The 17,153-nt window shown below is 37.5% G+C and overlaps 1 long non-coding RNA gene across 2 annotated transcripts in view; it reads left to right on the plus strand.

Annotated features, from left to right (window-relative positions):
* Nucleotides 1-17,153, plus strand: part of LOC101178870 — a 596,799-nt gene that overhangs the window by 313,733 nt on the left and 265,913 nt on the right. The window lies entirely within an intron of this gene.

Genomic DNA, 17,153 nt, shown 5'->3' on the forward strand with positions numbered 1-17,153 from the left:
TAATATGTATGAAAATGTACAGAAATGCAACTCTTGTGAAAATCAAAGATAGATATTACTTCCATTTATTTGGAGCATTATGAAGTGTTGTCACCATTTGAGTAAATCATTCACTACTGGTGTTATTTGAGCTGTTCAGAAAAGATACCCTTATCAGTCTTCACTTGAAGCTGTCACTAGCTCAGTACAACTGACCTCTCATTGTTCATTCTGGGGTGAATATAAATGAGCATTGATGTATTGAAATAATTTAATATGTAATCACTTTATCTTTTAAAATAGTTTACTTTTATTTTGCCTTTATTTATACATATATTTTTAAATTTTGTATTTACTTTTTCTTTAAATTGACACATGGTAGTTGTATATGTTTATGGGGTACAATTTAATGTTTCAATACATATGTGGGTTGTATAACGATCCAATCAAGGTTGTTATTGTATCAATCACACATGTGTTTGTTGTTTCTTTGTGGTGAAAACATTTAAAGTTTATCTTCTAACTATTTGGTAATACACAATATTTTATCATTAACCATATTCACCCCCTCTGTGCCATAGAATTCCAGAATTTATTCCTTCCATTTAATTGTAGCTTTGTACCCAATGAAAAATGTATCCCCATCCTCTTCTTTCTTCTCCCCTTCCCAGTCTCTAATAACAACCGTTTTACTCTTTGTTTACGTGACATCCACTTTTTTTTTTTTTTTTTTAGATTCCACAAGAGGGCCAGGCATGGTGGCTTATACCTATAATCCCAGCACTCTGGGAGGCTGAGGCAGAAGGATTGCTTGAGTCTAGGAGTTTGAGACCAGCCTTGGCCAAACAGCAGAGGCCCTGTCTCTACAAAAAAAAAAAAAAAAAAAAAAAAAAAAAAAAAAAAAAAAAAAAAAAAAAAAAAAAAAATTAGCAGGGTGTTGTGGTGTGTTCCTGTAGTCCCAGCTACTTGGGAGGCTGAGGTGGGGGGGGATCACTTCAGCCGGAGAGGTGGAGGCTGAAGTGAGCCATGATCACACCACTGTACTCCAGCCTGAGTGGTAGAGCAGGACCCTGTTTCAAAATATAATAATAATAATATTCCACATGATTAAGATCATGTGGTATTTGTTTCACCATGTCTGGCTTATTTCACTTAGCAAGATTCCCCTCCAGCTTCATCAATATTGTTGTACATGATAGTATTTCATTCCTTTTTATGGGTGAATAGTATACCTCTGTGTATATGTACCACATTTTCTTTATCTATTCATCTGTTGTGGATGCTTACATTGATCTCACATCTTAGCTATTGTAAGTAGTGCTGCAATGAACATGGAAGTGCAGATAACTCTTCAACATACTGATTTTATTTCCTTTGGATACATACCCAGTCATGAGATTGCAGAATCATATGGTAGACTTATTTTTAATTTTTTGAGGGACCTGCATACTGTTTTCTGTAATGGCTATACTAGTTTACAATCCCACCAACAGTGTATAAGTGTTCCCTTTTCTCCACATTCCCACCAACACTCAGTTTTCTTTTGTCTTTTTGATAATTGGCATTCTAACTGGAGTAAAGTGGTATCTCATTGTGGTTTTGATTTGCATTTTCCTGTTGACTAGTGATGTTGAACTTTTTTTTATATATATGCACTTGTTGGCCATTTGTATATCTTTTCTAGAGAAATGTCTATTATGGTCTCTTGCCCATTTTTTAATTGGGTTTTTTTTATTTTTATTTTTATTTTTTTGCTGTTGAGTTGTTTAAGTTCCTTAAATATGCTGGATATTAACTTTTGCCAGATGTATAGTTTGCAAATTTTTTTTTCTCATTTTGTAGATTGTCTCTTTACTCCATTAAGTTGTTTCGTTTGCTATGCAAAAGCTTCTTAGTTTGATGTAATCCCATTTGTTTATTTTGGGGGGCTTTTTGCTTTTGCTTTTGAGTTATTTTATTAAGAAAAATTATTGCTCAGCCCAGTGTTGTGAAACAGTTCCCCTGTTTTCCTTTAGTAGTTTAATAGTTTCAATTTTATATTTGCCTTTAATCCATTTTGAGTTGATTGTTGTATATAATGAGAGGTAGGGGTCCAGTTTCATTTTCTGATATCCAATTTTCCCAGCACCATTTATTGAAGAGACTCTCTTCCCCAGTGTGCATTCTTGGCATCTTTGTCAAAAATCAGTTGGCTGTAGGTGCATGAATTCATTTCTGAGCTCCCTATTCTGTTCCATTGTTCTATGTGTCTATGTGCTGGTACTATGTGTCTTGGTAACTATAGTTTGTAATATATTTTGAAGCCAATAATGTGTTGTCTCCAGCTTTGTTCATTTTGCTCAAAATTGCTTAGGTTATTCAGAGTTATTTCTCTCTCTTGCCTAATTGCTCCGGCTAGAACTTTTTTTTTTTTTTTTTGAGACAGAGTCTCACTCTGTCACCCAGGCTGGAGTGCAGTCGTGCCATCTCGGCTCACTGCAAGCTCCGCTTCCCTGGTTCATGCCATTCTCCTGCCTCAGCCTCCCGAGTAGCTGGGACTACACGCACCCGCCACCACGCCCGGCTAATATTTTGTATTTTTAGTAGAGACGGGATTTCACCGTGTTAGCCAGGATGGTCTGGATCTCCTGACCTCGTGATCTGCCAACCTCAGCCTCCCAAAGTGCTGGGATTACAGGCGTAAGCCACTGCGCCCAGCCTAGAACTTTCAATCTTATGTTGAATAGAAGTTGTGAGAGTAGGCATCCTTGTCCTGTTCTGATCTTTTGTCCATTCAGTATTACGTTAGTTGTGGGTTTGTCATATGTGGCCTTTACCATGTTGAAGTACATACCTTCTGTTAATAGAGGAAATACAAAATCAAACCATTTTTTTTTTTCTCTGTTCTCACCCACAATGACGATAAATAGAGAAGACTTTGGTGACCAAATGTGTGGGAGTTTTTCCCCACAAACTGAGTAAGCAATCAATTCTGCAGCGGTTACCAGCTGGGTGTTCTCCAACTTGATTCTAACACTATCAACCTGAAGATAGCATCAGATTCCACAGAGTGAGGGCTCAGTCCCCAAGACTGCCTCCCCTTCAGACACTAGTCACAAGTCTGGACTTCTAGGTCATCTGACTAGTTTTAAGTTAGGGTTCCCACAACCCCATTTTTGGGTTCAATTAATTTGCTAAAATGGCTCACAGAACTTAGCAAAACATGCTTATCATTTTATTATAAAGGATATTACAAAGGATACAGAAAAAGAGATACATAGTATGAGGTATAAGGGAAGGGGCATGGGGCTTCCCTGCCCTCCCTAGGCCTACCACCCTCCAGGAACCTCCCGATTCAGCTTTGCAAAAGCTCTCTGAATTCAGTCCTTTTGGATTTTTACGGAGGTTTCATTACATAGGCATGATTGATTAAACCCTTGGCCATTTGTGATTAAGTTAACTTCCAGCCTGTCTACCCTCCCCAGAGGTTGGGAAATGGAGCAGAAAGTTTCAACCCTCTAAGTCTGTGTTGATCCCTCTTGTGACCAGCCCAATCCCGAAAGGTACCCAGGGGCTGCCAGCTGTCAATCAACTCTACATATACTAGAAGTCAGATTTATTAAGCCTGTGACTTCTCGAGGATCGACAATTATTTGTTTCTGCCACCTTTCCAGTGTCCCTTATTCCTTTCCCATGCCCTCATTTTCTTCCTTACTTGAGATTCTTACTTTATTATCACTTCCTTGTTCACTCTTTCAACTCTGTTGATCTTCTTCCTATTTATAATCACTTGGCAAAATCCCAGACTTGGTCAAATCCAGCTCCCACCCATTCTGACCACTAGAGCAAAAACCAAACCAAACCAAAAAATGTATACATAACCCCTGATGACTGATACCACTTTAAATTCATGACCACCAACCTCACAGGGATCCTTGTTATTGAGTGGCAAGGATAAAATATTTCTCTTTCTCTGCTTCCTGTACCTGAAGCATGCTTTCTCCAGATATCACATCACTTATTTCTTCAACTATTTCTCTGCTCAGTAGCATAATATCATTGAAACCTATCTTGATATTTGTACTTAAACTAGTGCACACCAGTCTTGACAAGCATCCCGTAACTCCGTTTTAGTTTTCTCCTAACCTTATTACTGTCAGATGTGCTGTGTATTCTACTTATTTGTGTAGTGTGACTCCTTTAACTACATTCAGAAGTAAGTTTGATGAGGTAAAGGTTTTCCCTAGAATGGTTCATAATATACCTACACTTTTGTTTGTATGATCACCAAATATCAGAACAGAGCTAGCTTCCTAATATGAAGAGATGAATACTCTTTCTCAAGCCATTTCAATTGTTCTGTGGGTCCCTCGGTCTCAGGAAACTTCATGAACCATTTCATTTTCAAAAATGTCATAAGAAGTTTAAAGTCTTTCATAAAAATGTTATAGATGTCTGTTTGCCATATTGTAATGCAATCACTTTCTAATTTTGTTTACTCTTTTCACTATAATAATCTATAATCCACAATACACAAATAAACTCCCCTGATAAATAGGGGGAACACTCTGATGATGCTTTACTGCTGTTTGCATATTTATAGCATTTTGTGATCTATACCACTACCAATTAATTTGCATGAATTCCAATTATTATAATTATTTTCCATAATATTTTTCATCACTATTTGAGCTCAAGAAGTTGTCACTAAATATTTTACATGTATTATATATAATATATATAAAATTATATAATATCTATTATTACTATTATATTATCATGGGGGGAAATGACGTATCTGCCTGGGGAGGCATAGATGGCACTATGGGATGCGTAGAGGTAATGATATGAGCAATACCAAAGAAGTGAAAAGGCATATAGTTTCTACAAGGCAGTGATTCTCAGGGCTGGAGCCCCAGAGAGGGAAAAGATTCCAAGGAGAAAGGCCACACTTAATCAGGCTGTATCACGGGCAGTTCACAGAAAGTTACCACAGAGTCAAACATGAAAAATTTGGCAACAGAAATGCCCTTAAGTTAAAGGGAAGGAGAGGAGAGAAGAGGAGAGGCAGAATAACTAGAAGACGGGAGAATAAAGCTAGAAATTGTAAACGGAGAGTTGAATGAAGATTCAAATTTACAGTAAAAAGAGATCATGTAAGGAAAGGAAGATTTAGGTTAGATTTGGAGAACATCTTACATTCAGCAACTGTATTACTCTTTCCAATGGTGGACAGCCAGATCCAATTAGATGATAGAATGGTGTCTTTATTGTATTAGAATCATACTGGGTACATGCTGTTTTTGGAAGATAATCATTAATGAATGTATGAGCACTACCACATGCCTAGGACTAGAGAATGCATTAAAGCTTTGATAAAGAAGTATAATGACAGTGTCTTTCTTCATAAGAAGCTTATAATCTAGTTAGAAATAAAAGGCAAGCTTTATACAGGACATAATCAGCAAACTGGCTAGCATATAACGTAACACATTGCATGACAGGAAATAAGCTAAACTGATTATCATAGTTGGCAGGATCCAAGTTATAGGGCATTCAGAAACTTCCCTGAGTAGTGATAGGAGAGATGGTTCAGATAATAAGGTTGGTCCTCCTCCCCAGAGTGGGATCATCAAGCCGAGGAAGGAATAGAAAAATCTTCACCATGCAGATTGTGTTTGATATTCAAGTTGCCGCATGAGAAATGACTGGGTGGGATTAAGAGCAGGGCTTCTAGGCAACAGTTATTATTGGAAACCATCGATTGAGTCATTGTTCGGAAAATGTATTCAAGACAACAAAGGGTCACCAGAAACAGGGTCTAGCATGGTGGAATGGCAGGAGCTAGATTAGCAAGTAAGAAATCGTGTGAATAGATTGAACTGTGGGCAGGATCCTGAATATCAATGCAACGTAGTTGTCATGCTGCAGCTGACTGTTCCATGGGTGATGAAAGAGAAAAGGAAGTCCCAAATAGGACTGGTCAAATATCATTTAAGGTTGGAACGTGTGGCCCTAATGTACTTCCAGGATTGACTCTCTATGATTTGGTGATGATGTAAGGTTGAGCTGTAAGTTGTATTCAATTTTTTAAAAAGAAAAAAGTAGATAGGCAAGAATTGAGGCAAGAATGGACACTGACCTTGCAGGCCAGATAAAAGCTCAAGGGTAAACACTGATGTGGGCTAGAGTTATAGGGAAATCTCTGTGAGGAAACATAGCTTGACGTTAGCTTACAAGGATGAGTGGAGGCATAAAGGCTACAAGAGTAGGGCACAGAAAAAAAAGCCTCTTAGGTGGAGAGCAGGGTATCAGCATTTTCAAATAAAACATGGACGATTATTAAAACCAGCATGACCACGAAATGCTGAGAAGGCTTAGCTAGTGAACAACAAAGGTAGCCAGATTGCTGATTCATTTTCAGGCAGATCTAGTTTGGACCTCACTCCGCTTCAGTTCTTATCAGTCTGGCTGGGTTAGCCCTGTGCTCAGGCAGGTGCATAAAAGCTCCTAAAGTAAACCCATATACAGTCATTAGGAAAATGAACCAGGTCCCCGGGGAAGCATTGTGATATACAGTGTCTGAGCTTCTCCAATATCCTTATGTAATAAGGTGCCTTATAAATGTTATTAACTGCAGGTTTTATGGCAAATTTTATGCTATTTTGATTATGATGCCGCTGGATGACAGCTAGTTTACGTTGCTTAAACATCCTCTGTATCTAATGTCGAAACGAAACTAATTAGCTATAACCATGAAAATGGCTGTGTCATGTGAAAAGGAAACTATGTAGAGTAAATTTCTTTACCCCAGGATGGAGACTGTTATACAATGATTACCTTCAATTTTAAAACATTTACACAAGCTAAAAGTCACAGAAAGGAAATTAAAAAATGAGAATGTATAACTGTTGTTTTCTAAATACATTTTTATTTGTAGCAGGCATTCATGGCCCAAATTCTTTAATGGTTTATGGCCCAATGAATCACTTTCTCTCGGTCACCAATTCCATGTGGTTATGTGTTTATTAATGTTTCCTGATGGATCATCAGTCCATATTTCTTTAGAACATCCTTGACAACATATTCAGAACATTATTTAAGACTCATTATTCACTGAAATAAAACATGCAAAAGCACAAGTTGGGTAGTGGGGATATTTTATTAGTGTGTGCTGTATTCTAAGTCCTTCATCAACATAAAACACTGTAAAGAGTCTATAAATCTAATTAAGGGCATTAGAATAAGAAAAAAATCACTGAGTATTTAGTAAGGATAGGCAAGCCTTATGCAGAAGCAAATTTTTCGTTGCAGTCATAAATGGCAATTGAAAAACCTTCATTACTTTTTAACACTTGAATACAGAATTGGCGGAGATGGTGTTTATCATTAAACAAGCATAACGAACAGAAGCAGGTAAAGGCTACTACTTCTTTTGTTGTAGTGACTAAATTTTTATCTAGGGAAAGGTAACTTCAAAAGATCAGAGGCACTAATTAAAAACCTTTTCTTATATTATTTAAAAAGGCACTTCTTCAAAAAATAGTTTTCCCTTTGTTCATTGACAAGGAAATTGACCATGTGGGCCTCCAATGAGCTGGGGATGGAAGTGGGTGGGTTGGTGGGGTGGGAAAATGAGAATTGCTATGGTTGTGAGAAATGCAGTAAAGTGGTTAAGGGCCCAGACTCTCCACACACACTCTGTCACACCACAAATTTGCTTTATTTAATATATATATGTGTGTATGTGTGTGTGTGTGTGTGTGTATACAGAGTCTCACTGTGTTCGCCAGGCTGGAACTCACACTTCTATGCTCAAACAGTCCTCCCATTTTAGCCTTTGGAGTAGCTGGGGCTCTAAGGCATGCACCACCATACCAACTCACAAGTTTGCGTTTTTAAAAAGCAGAGGTGGCAAGCTCGTGGGCTGTGGCCTGGATATGGCCCACAGACATAATTTACCTTTAACAACATGTTAATATTTTAAGCCAACATTTGAAAATTAGGAGATTTTACATAAAATGTCTGTTTTCTGGCTCTTTGTGAAAATCTGGCAACACTGAGTGTGCATTCCGGTATGGCAATGGACACCTGCCCCCTAGAGATGGGTCTGTGCTCTCCAGCCAGCTGCCATCTCTGCCTCTCTCTAGTCATCCCCAATCTGGCTTTATACATGGTTTTATGAGCTCCCTGACCCTGAAGGGGCCATTGCTTCAGGAAATGAGAGACTCTTTGACCTACATTTGATAGCTGAGAAGGAACACTCACATAAATCTTCCCTGAACAGAGAATATTGTTTACTAGTGACCCTGTGACTCCCCATATAGGGCGAAGCAGTTGGAAATTTCTTTCCAAAGAGAAAATAATATGAACAGTGGAAGTCCATTCTGCCATTGAGGTCATCAGGCCTTATTGGATTCTTTGTCAGTAACAAAACCAAGTACCTAAACTTTAGAAAACTAATGAGTAAATACAATAATCAAACAGACATCTATTGAGCCTAAGTCCCTGGACCACAATGACCTTTTCACGGGGTGATTACAATGGAAGTTACCTAATTAGTTTAATTTTAATTTTAGGGCTGCTTGCCCTTAAAATGTCCTGCCTCACACAACCTTTCTGTGGTCTGGCATTCCACAGAGAGTGATGTATCCCTTGAGATAGTTATTCCTCATGCTGAAAATGAACTCCATTCCAAGAGCAAGGGAGTTTATCTGATGCTGTCTAGTGGATCTCTTTTGAAGAGAGAAAGAGTGAGTTCAGGAAGCCTCAGGCAGAAAAAAAGTGGGAATTAATGAGGAGGAAAAAGAAGCATTGAGAGGAAACTATGTGGTATCCACTATGGTGAGCCAAATTTGCTCCCTCTGTCCACCTAGTTCTGTATGGCCTTGAGCATTTTAGTTAGTATCAGACACCACCATATCCCCGCCCACTGGGGATTGTGTTTAGGTTGCTCTAGGGCTTACCAGAGAGTAACTGGGCTTATAGAAGTCATTTATGTTTCCTTTATTTCTACAGCCCAAATGAAGCAGAGGAATCCTATATACCTTTGCATTCAGTTTTGTCACTCACTGCCAGCCATTGACACAAGTGTCTTGTAGAGTACACATGTGTGTTAAAAACAAACACACCAAACCATATCTCAATACTAGGTCTTCTTGATTCTGTTTATTTATTGGAGCATCTTGATTGTCCTTTGACAAAAAAAAAAAATTCAAGTGAGAAAAATCATTGAATGCCTTTTTTTTTTATTTTGCTTTATTTTATTTATTTATTTTTTTATTATTATATTTTAGGTTTTAGGGTACATGTGCACAATGTGCAGGTTTGTTACATATGTATCCATGTGCCATGTTGATTTCCTGACCCATTAACTCGTCATTTAGCATTAGGTATATCTCCTAATGCTGTCCCTCCCCCCTCCCCCCACCCCACAACAGTCCCCGGAGTGTGATGTTCCCCTTCCTGTGTCCATGAGTTCTCATTGTTCAATTCCCACCTATGAGTGAGAACATGCGGTGTTTGGTTTTTTCTCCTTGCGATAGTTTACTGAGAATGATGTTTTCCAGTTTCATCCATGTCCCTACAAAGGACATGAACTCATCATTTTTTATGGCTGCATAGTATTCCATGGTGTATATGTGCCACATTTTCTTAATCCAGTCTATCGTTGTTGGACATTTGGGTTGGTTCCAACTCTTTGCTATTGTGAATAGTGCCGCAATAAACATACGTGTGCATGTGTCTTTATAGCAGCATTACATGCCTTTTTTTATCATCTTTTGTTAACATTCCCAATTATAATAGAAAAATTTAAGAATGCATTCACAAATACCCAGAAGTTAGCTTGGTAAGCTATTCTCAAACTCTGGTGAGATGTCCGTTTAGTTGTGATGATTGGCACCACTCTGTTGTTTTATGGAGATGGGCTGTCTGTCCCTGGTTGCAGTCTTGTCAGTGAAATGTTTAATAGTTTTCTCTTGCTAGAACAAGGCCCCATTGAGAAATGAGACTCTTGTGCCACTTTTGGAAATAAAGAAACAGACTTATCTAGAGTTCTGACCAACTGCCTCATATTTCAGCAAAACAAACAAAACATCTTATGTGTAACTTGTACAATCTTATGAATGAACCAATTACAAGTCTACTACTTACTTTTGGCAAAAGAATAAGAACCTTATAAAAACATGTGCCCCTGACATTCCTCCAGTGTCAGAACATACTGCTGTAGTCTGCACTACTATTTTTTCTTTCTTTATACATTTATCTATTTTTTTAATTTTTATTATTTTTTACCCCATTTAACAATACTTTCTCACATGAGATGGGAGTACTTTTCAACAAGGGATTTAATGAACAGAATGCAGAAATGTATATACTTGTCTTTCTTTTTGTTGCCTTAAATAGTCTCACCTATATTTAATTATTTGAAGTGAAAGTTCTGCTTTAAATAAGTATTAGAATTAACCCAATGAGAAACACAGTTTCTCCAAAAGGAGAACAAGAATCTTGATTGCAGTATATCCATTAAAATGTCCCCACAAACTGTTCCAATCTAAATTATCTTAGGCTGCTGTGTCTTTCCAGCCTTATTGATTTGAAAAATAACAAACAAGTATAAATGACATTTACAGCTCTTAATTGGTGTCATTAGCGGTTCTTATTATTCTGCAGGACAAGCACTAACCCTTTATTGAGAATTCAGTGGTGCAGGTCTGCTTGGGACTCATCAGCCTTAAAGACAAGTAATAAAACAGCTGAGTGACTGACTTAGAGCCCTATTCATCAACAAAGGCCACAGGCAGCTGGGCCCTATTTTCCCTTGATTTGTTTTATGCAGTTATTTAGACCTTGGAACTCCAAAAGGAAAAAGGCACAGCAATGGAAGAAACTTGAACTGATTTCTCATGCCCTCTGGTCTCAGTGATCCTAGGGGCAAATTTTAGGGTTATATTTGAGTCTCCAGTCTTTGTTTGCTCCTTAATGGTTTCAACTAGACACAACAGACAAAGGGTGGGTGAAGATGGGAACTTCCTTGCTCTTCCTGATTTGAAGTCATCTTTGGCATCCACTAGGTTCCACTGAGGAGTAAATGGCTTACAAAGAAGTTTTGCCTTTTAACAGGGCTCAGGGTCTCACCTTGGGCTTTCCAGGTTCAGCCACTCACTGACTATGGGAAGATGTTTGGAGACACATGGCTTTCCTGGCTCCTTGAAGTCAGAACTGGCTTTCAGCTGGGCCATTAGCTGATTCCTATTAAAAGAGACTCAACTTCCTTAGGCTCCTTATGATTCTCAGCCTGGTGAAGGGACAGGGGACACCTATATGGGTTTTTCAGGGCAGGTCATCTCCTCAGGCTTTGAGAGCTCACTGACCACCCTGTGCAATGATCTATGGCTCCCACACTCTTTTTCGTGTTACTGCCTTTTGATTTAATTTGGGCTTGCCATTTGTTCAGTTATTGATGTTCTACTTGGATAGCTGTGATGAATATGTTTTGTTTTGTTTTTATCTTTCATATTAACTGCAAGGTGATTGCTTCTTGATATCCAGGTAGCTGTTTCTTGTTATGTTAAAACACACACACACACACACACACACACACACACGCACGCACACACAGAAGGGTAACAGAAAATATTCATCCTTCAATCTTGTAACCCTGTCTCCATGGCATTGACTGAATAATTGAATGTAAATAGTCGTGCATAAAAACCTAACAGTCTATGAATCTAATTCTTTATAAATGAGTGGCACAATCCATATGTGAGCATTTATCTTTTTTAATTTCATAATTTATTTGCTGTGGAAATCTCAACCGAGAAACAGTATCTGGTTTTCATCCACAGCCTGCTTTTTACCTAGTTGCATAAGCTGGACTGTATGAAGCAGAAACTGGGTCAAGTAGCACACGCTGAGGAAGTGGCTCCATTAAAACCTGGCCCCTGCTCCTCCATGTTCCTCCTCAATGCACCTCTTTACCATTAGACCCCTGTGCAATATGATTACTCAGCCTTGCTCTCAAACTTTATTGTGGTAGCTCGCAATCTGCTCAGAATGACACATTTAAATTAATAATCCAGGAAGTTAAGAAAAAAAATACTACATTATCTATCCAGTTTATATTATATGAGACTGAGAGAGACATGTATATATTGAGAAATCAAGGACAATTTGATTAGCAGGTTCAACATGTCATTCAAATATTGAGAAAAAATATATATGTTTCTGATGAGTAATTTATATTCATTTCCTTACAAAGATGACAATCTGATGTAAATTTCTGCCCAGCAGTGAGGTGTTTACATTCCGTAAGGAAAGGGTGGATGTCTTTTTTCATTTTCATTTTCCTGCCAAAACCAAGCTTAGAGTTATATGTGTTGCATGCGGGAGCCAATGTTATGACTTGTCTATGTAAAACAGGGTATAGGTGACAAATGCAAGCTGTTGTGGGCTTCCTACTGTGAATCTGTGAGCACCCAAGATTCTGCACTCCTATTCTGGCACTTAAGCTACATAAAGCAGCACTCTTCAATTAGGAGGGCATGGTGACCAAGTGTGGGTCTTTTCTGCTCTCATGTGCAAAGGTCAATATGGGTCAGAAGACAACCTTAGTAATAAAAATTTCTGGTCTCCAAATACGGTCCTTCTGGTCTTTCCTTCACTGATGCCAGTGGGGTAGAATGGGTCTTACTTACTCCTGCATAGCACTGTATAGCAGCCAGCTGTTGACAGTCATCTCCAGAGAGCCAGTAAGCAGGACTGGTTGTAAGCCATCCAAACAGGCGCAGCAAAATGAGCAAAAGGTGGGTTTCTGCATCAGAATGTAACTCTTTGTTCTTAGTCCTCAATGATATTTTTCATAAATTTGCTGTTCAGTTGACTACCCCTCTTTTCGTTGCTTAATTTACTATTGTGAATTTTTATGTATTTCTTAAGACCAGCTCCATAATATTTATGTACCATTTATGTAGATGAAAACAGACACATATAAGGTGATATGAAGGGAGAAATGTCTTGGTTGCCCCAATATACTGCCAGCAATTCTGCACTTTCTCAAAGTTATACCTACCCAGAACTTGTTAGTCCTTCTTAAGGATTATTTTTACTAGCAATTACTATCACTATAACTTCTAATTGCTGAGCATTTGCAAATGACTTACATACACAATTTCATATGACCTTCACTGAAACTCAGAGGTGAGTGTTGCAACCCTTAAGAGATGAGAAAACTGAAGACTCACAAAGATTACGTGCTTTGCCCATTGTCATGCCATCGGTGAGTAACAGAGGCCAGATTTTAAAGCCCATGCTCAAATTCAAAGCCCATGTTTTTGTTGTTGTTGTTGTTGTTTTTATCATGATTCTATCGGGCTGCAGCTAATTAGAAAGGTGAATGTTTCAATACAGAGACAAGGTGGTGGCACTCGGCAGATTCTCACAGGGAGCCTAACCCAAAATGGCTTGGGCAACTAACTTAGTTTTACTGGTCTCAGGTGTTAATGTTAGAGGAACACTGCATGCCTATCAGCTCAGGGCTGAAGTGCAAAATGGAGGTAGTGGTAAACTGGTGGTAAGCATTTATGTTTAATCACATGCTCTAAACTCTGAAACTTGGAGGAGATGCAGACAGTGAAAACCAGCCTCCAGCTTCATCATGTTGTTGAGAGGGCAGCTAACTCTAGAGGGACACTTCTTACATCAATACATAAAAAAAGTGATTAGATACAAAGGTGGGAGGAAGCCAGAAGTTGATGATGGAAGCAGGACCATGGAGGGTTTGGGGAAGTGGTTCTCAATTCTAGATATCCAATAGGGTTACCTGCAGAGTATTTTTTTTTTTTAATTCTGATGACAGAGCACCATCCTAATTCAAAAGAATCAGACTTTCTGGGGGAATTGGGCATAGGTATCTACACTTCTGATGCAGAGAGGTCTGAGGACTACCGATCCGGTGAACAGTTCTTTCAAGACAGGAAGAGCAAGGTCTTTGGGAGGCAGAGGACTGTAGATAAGTTTTATTGTTAGAACCTTCTCTTGATTTCTCATCATATCCCAAAACATAAGTGAGTACACATAAACACATATGCATGCACATGCTTATATCCTCCGTGATGCCTTCTTTCTCCTGTTTCCCCTTTTTATCATCAAAAATTATACTAGAATATTTTCAAATAAATTCATTCATTCTAATTGTAAATGGCAGATGATTTGATACCTTTCCAGAAATATAAATTTGTAGGAGAGATGACGTTCATATGCTGAAATTTCAGGCATCCAAAAATATAGGATTTTAAAAACTATTTCTTAGAAAGCACAAATCACATTGCATTGACATTCATATATGGGTAACCTGTGCAAATTAATTAATTAACTACAAAAAGGATTTACTTAGAAGAGAAGACGATGAGTTAGGTTTAAGATATTTCAGGTTCAAGATTTCCACAGGAGATTGAAATAGAGATTATGGGGTTGATCAATCTTAAGAGAGAACTCAGGATTGATGAACGTAGCATTTCAAACTATGGGTTTCTAATCTGATGAATTAATGGCAAAATATCTGTTCTACCTGATCCAACTTTTGGAAAATAAATACAAGTTTCTCAGTGACTGGCCCTTTACATGGTAGCTTCTTACTTTTGTATCATCTTGCAGTGAAACTGTGTAATCAACCACACTAACATACTCCATATTTGAACACCAAGCATTACATACAGTAAAGATGTAAACATCATCTGGTACCAAAGGATATTCATATATCTAGATCTACATGGCATTTCCACATTCTTGGTTACTAGCTTTTGCAAAGGGAGGATTCTAATTAAGGTTCCTCCCTCATATATCATTACAATGGGTGTGAAGATTTTCTGCCAGGTTCTTCAGGTCTTCAGACATTCACAAATCTACTTAGTTGTGATGAGAACTAGTTTAGAAGCCCTCAAGGGCCAAAGTGAAGATTTCCTTTGATGGTAAAGTATACGTTAAATGGCTCAATAGAGGATGTCAACACAGCAACATTTATTTCAGTGAGCCAATGTTACTTTGAGAATGGTACTAAACCATTTCTTAAACAGATCTTGATCTTTTGGATTGCTATGAAAAGCCATAGTTGAGCAAGAGAAGGCTGTGAGTATTTATTGCTTAATGCAAACATGCAAGGGAAGCAGACAACAGATTTCTCCCAACTCGTGCAGCAAAAAAATGCATGAAACCTCTTATCAACAGACCATCGAAGGGAAAGGTGGGCATTTATGATATTTAGACACCATGACATTTGAGCCTTATTATTCTACAAGTAGTACCCTCTTTTAAATGCTATGTCTTCAGAACAAACACATGTGAAGAGTGAAAGAAAGACAACCAGAGAAGCAATATTTTAATATTTGATTCTTTTTTTTGTTTATAGAAGTCCTAACCTCAAAGGAAAGGTGTCATTTACCCCAGTGTCATTTCAATTAATGATTTAGAAGAAAGTACAGACAACTGGGATTTGTGAAAACCTGGGTTTTAGACCTGGCTTCCTCATGGACTGACTTGGTGACCTTGGACTATTTACTTAATATTTCAAGACTTCAGTTTTCTCATCATAAAATGAGGGAATCAGACTAAATGATCTCTAATATTCCTTTCAGCATTAACATTCTGCAAATTTATTCTATGAAATAGGAAACCTCAAATGAGCATTTGGTTTAAAGTGTGACTGGTTTTACAATCAGATTTATTGTCTATGACCTATTCAGAATCCAGTATCTACCTGAGGGATTCTCAACTCTGGCTTCAGATGCCACAGTATTTTGAACTTTAGCACTGAGAGACTTAAGCAGGTTTCTATCCTGACTTTTTCTTTAATAAATTAGGGAAACAGCATCAGTGAAAGGATATGGCTGGTTAAGGCTACATAGGTAGTAGCCTGAGCTGGACATAGAACTGGAATATTTTAATTGAAAATCAGCACTCCATATAAAATATATCTTTATTTAAAATGTATATGTGTGTGTATGTGTGTATATATATTTTATATATATATATCAGGTTATATATTTTATATATATATATATATCAGAATATATATATAAAACCTGAAACCTAATTCCTGTATTCACCTGCATTTTAAGGAAAAGTGTCAAAGTTAAGTGAAGTGATGGTTGAAAGTCAGAAGTGTCACAATGGCCAGGTCAAGTAGTCTTACACCTCCGAAGTTGCATAGGCAAAACCTACAATTGATAAATTAGGAACTGATCCAATTATTTCATGTTGTTGTTAAAGTTCACATGAATTAATCATAGCTTTTCCCTCTATCAGTTTTGTAAGTCTTCTCAAGTAAAATCTGTGAAGGTAGGGCTACTGTTTCTGTCTTTTATTATTTGCTCTGCACCTGAATTAAGGCCAGACAGCCAAGGATTAAGGATAGAGATCAGTTCTGGCACAAATCACCCTTGCAAACTTGAGCAAATCACTTCCTGTCTCAATACTTTCTCCAGATAAGTAAAACAAGAGAATTGGAATATAATGTCCACTTTAGCTCTGAAATTTCAAGATTCCAGCAAATGGATGATATAGATGGATAGATTAGATGATAGATAGATAGATAGATAGATAGATAGATAGATAGATAGATAGCTATAGATGGCTATTTTTAAAAATTAAATTAGATATTACCAAAAAGTAAAAAAAAATGAGGAATTCAGGTTCTCAGTTTATGAGATTTTTTCCTCCATTTTTCTTCCCTGATATGCAGTAGGAACTGGTTAAATTAGAAAACTTCAAGTTATAAATATTTAAACTGCTTTTTTACAACATGAAGCTTAGATGCAAAGGCGTTAAGCACTTTAAGAAATAGATTGAAAAGAAATGTCATTATCTTGATTTTCTGAATTGATTTGCTTAATAACAATACTTAGCATTTATATAGTGTTCTGTATTTTCAAATTGCTTTATAATCATTAATCAGTTAATTCATGCAACCTCTCTGCGAGGTCAAGATTATTATCCCAATTTTATAGACAAAGAAATTGAGATGTGGAGAAATTAAGTGACTTGCCCAAGGTCATTGAGGAAATGAGTGACAAGCTCTGGTTTAAAACTATGAGACTGAGTCTACACTGGCTGAATGAATTGTAGAATTGACATAACTAACTGAATAAGTAAAGAAGAAATAACCATATTCTCCAAAATAGATAGAAACTTGATTTAAA

Source organism: Nomascus leucogenys, chromosome 4 (assembly GCF_006542625.1).
Source record: "Nomascus leucogenys isolate Asia chromosome 4, Asia_NLE_v1, whole genome shotgun sequence".
NCBI lineage: Eukaryota > Metazoa > Chordata > Mammalia > Primates > Hylobatidae > Nomascus > Nomascus leucogenys.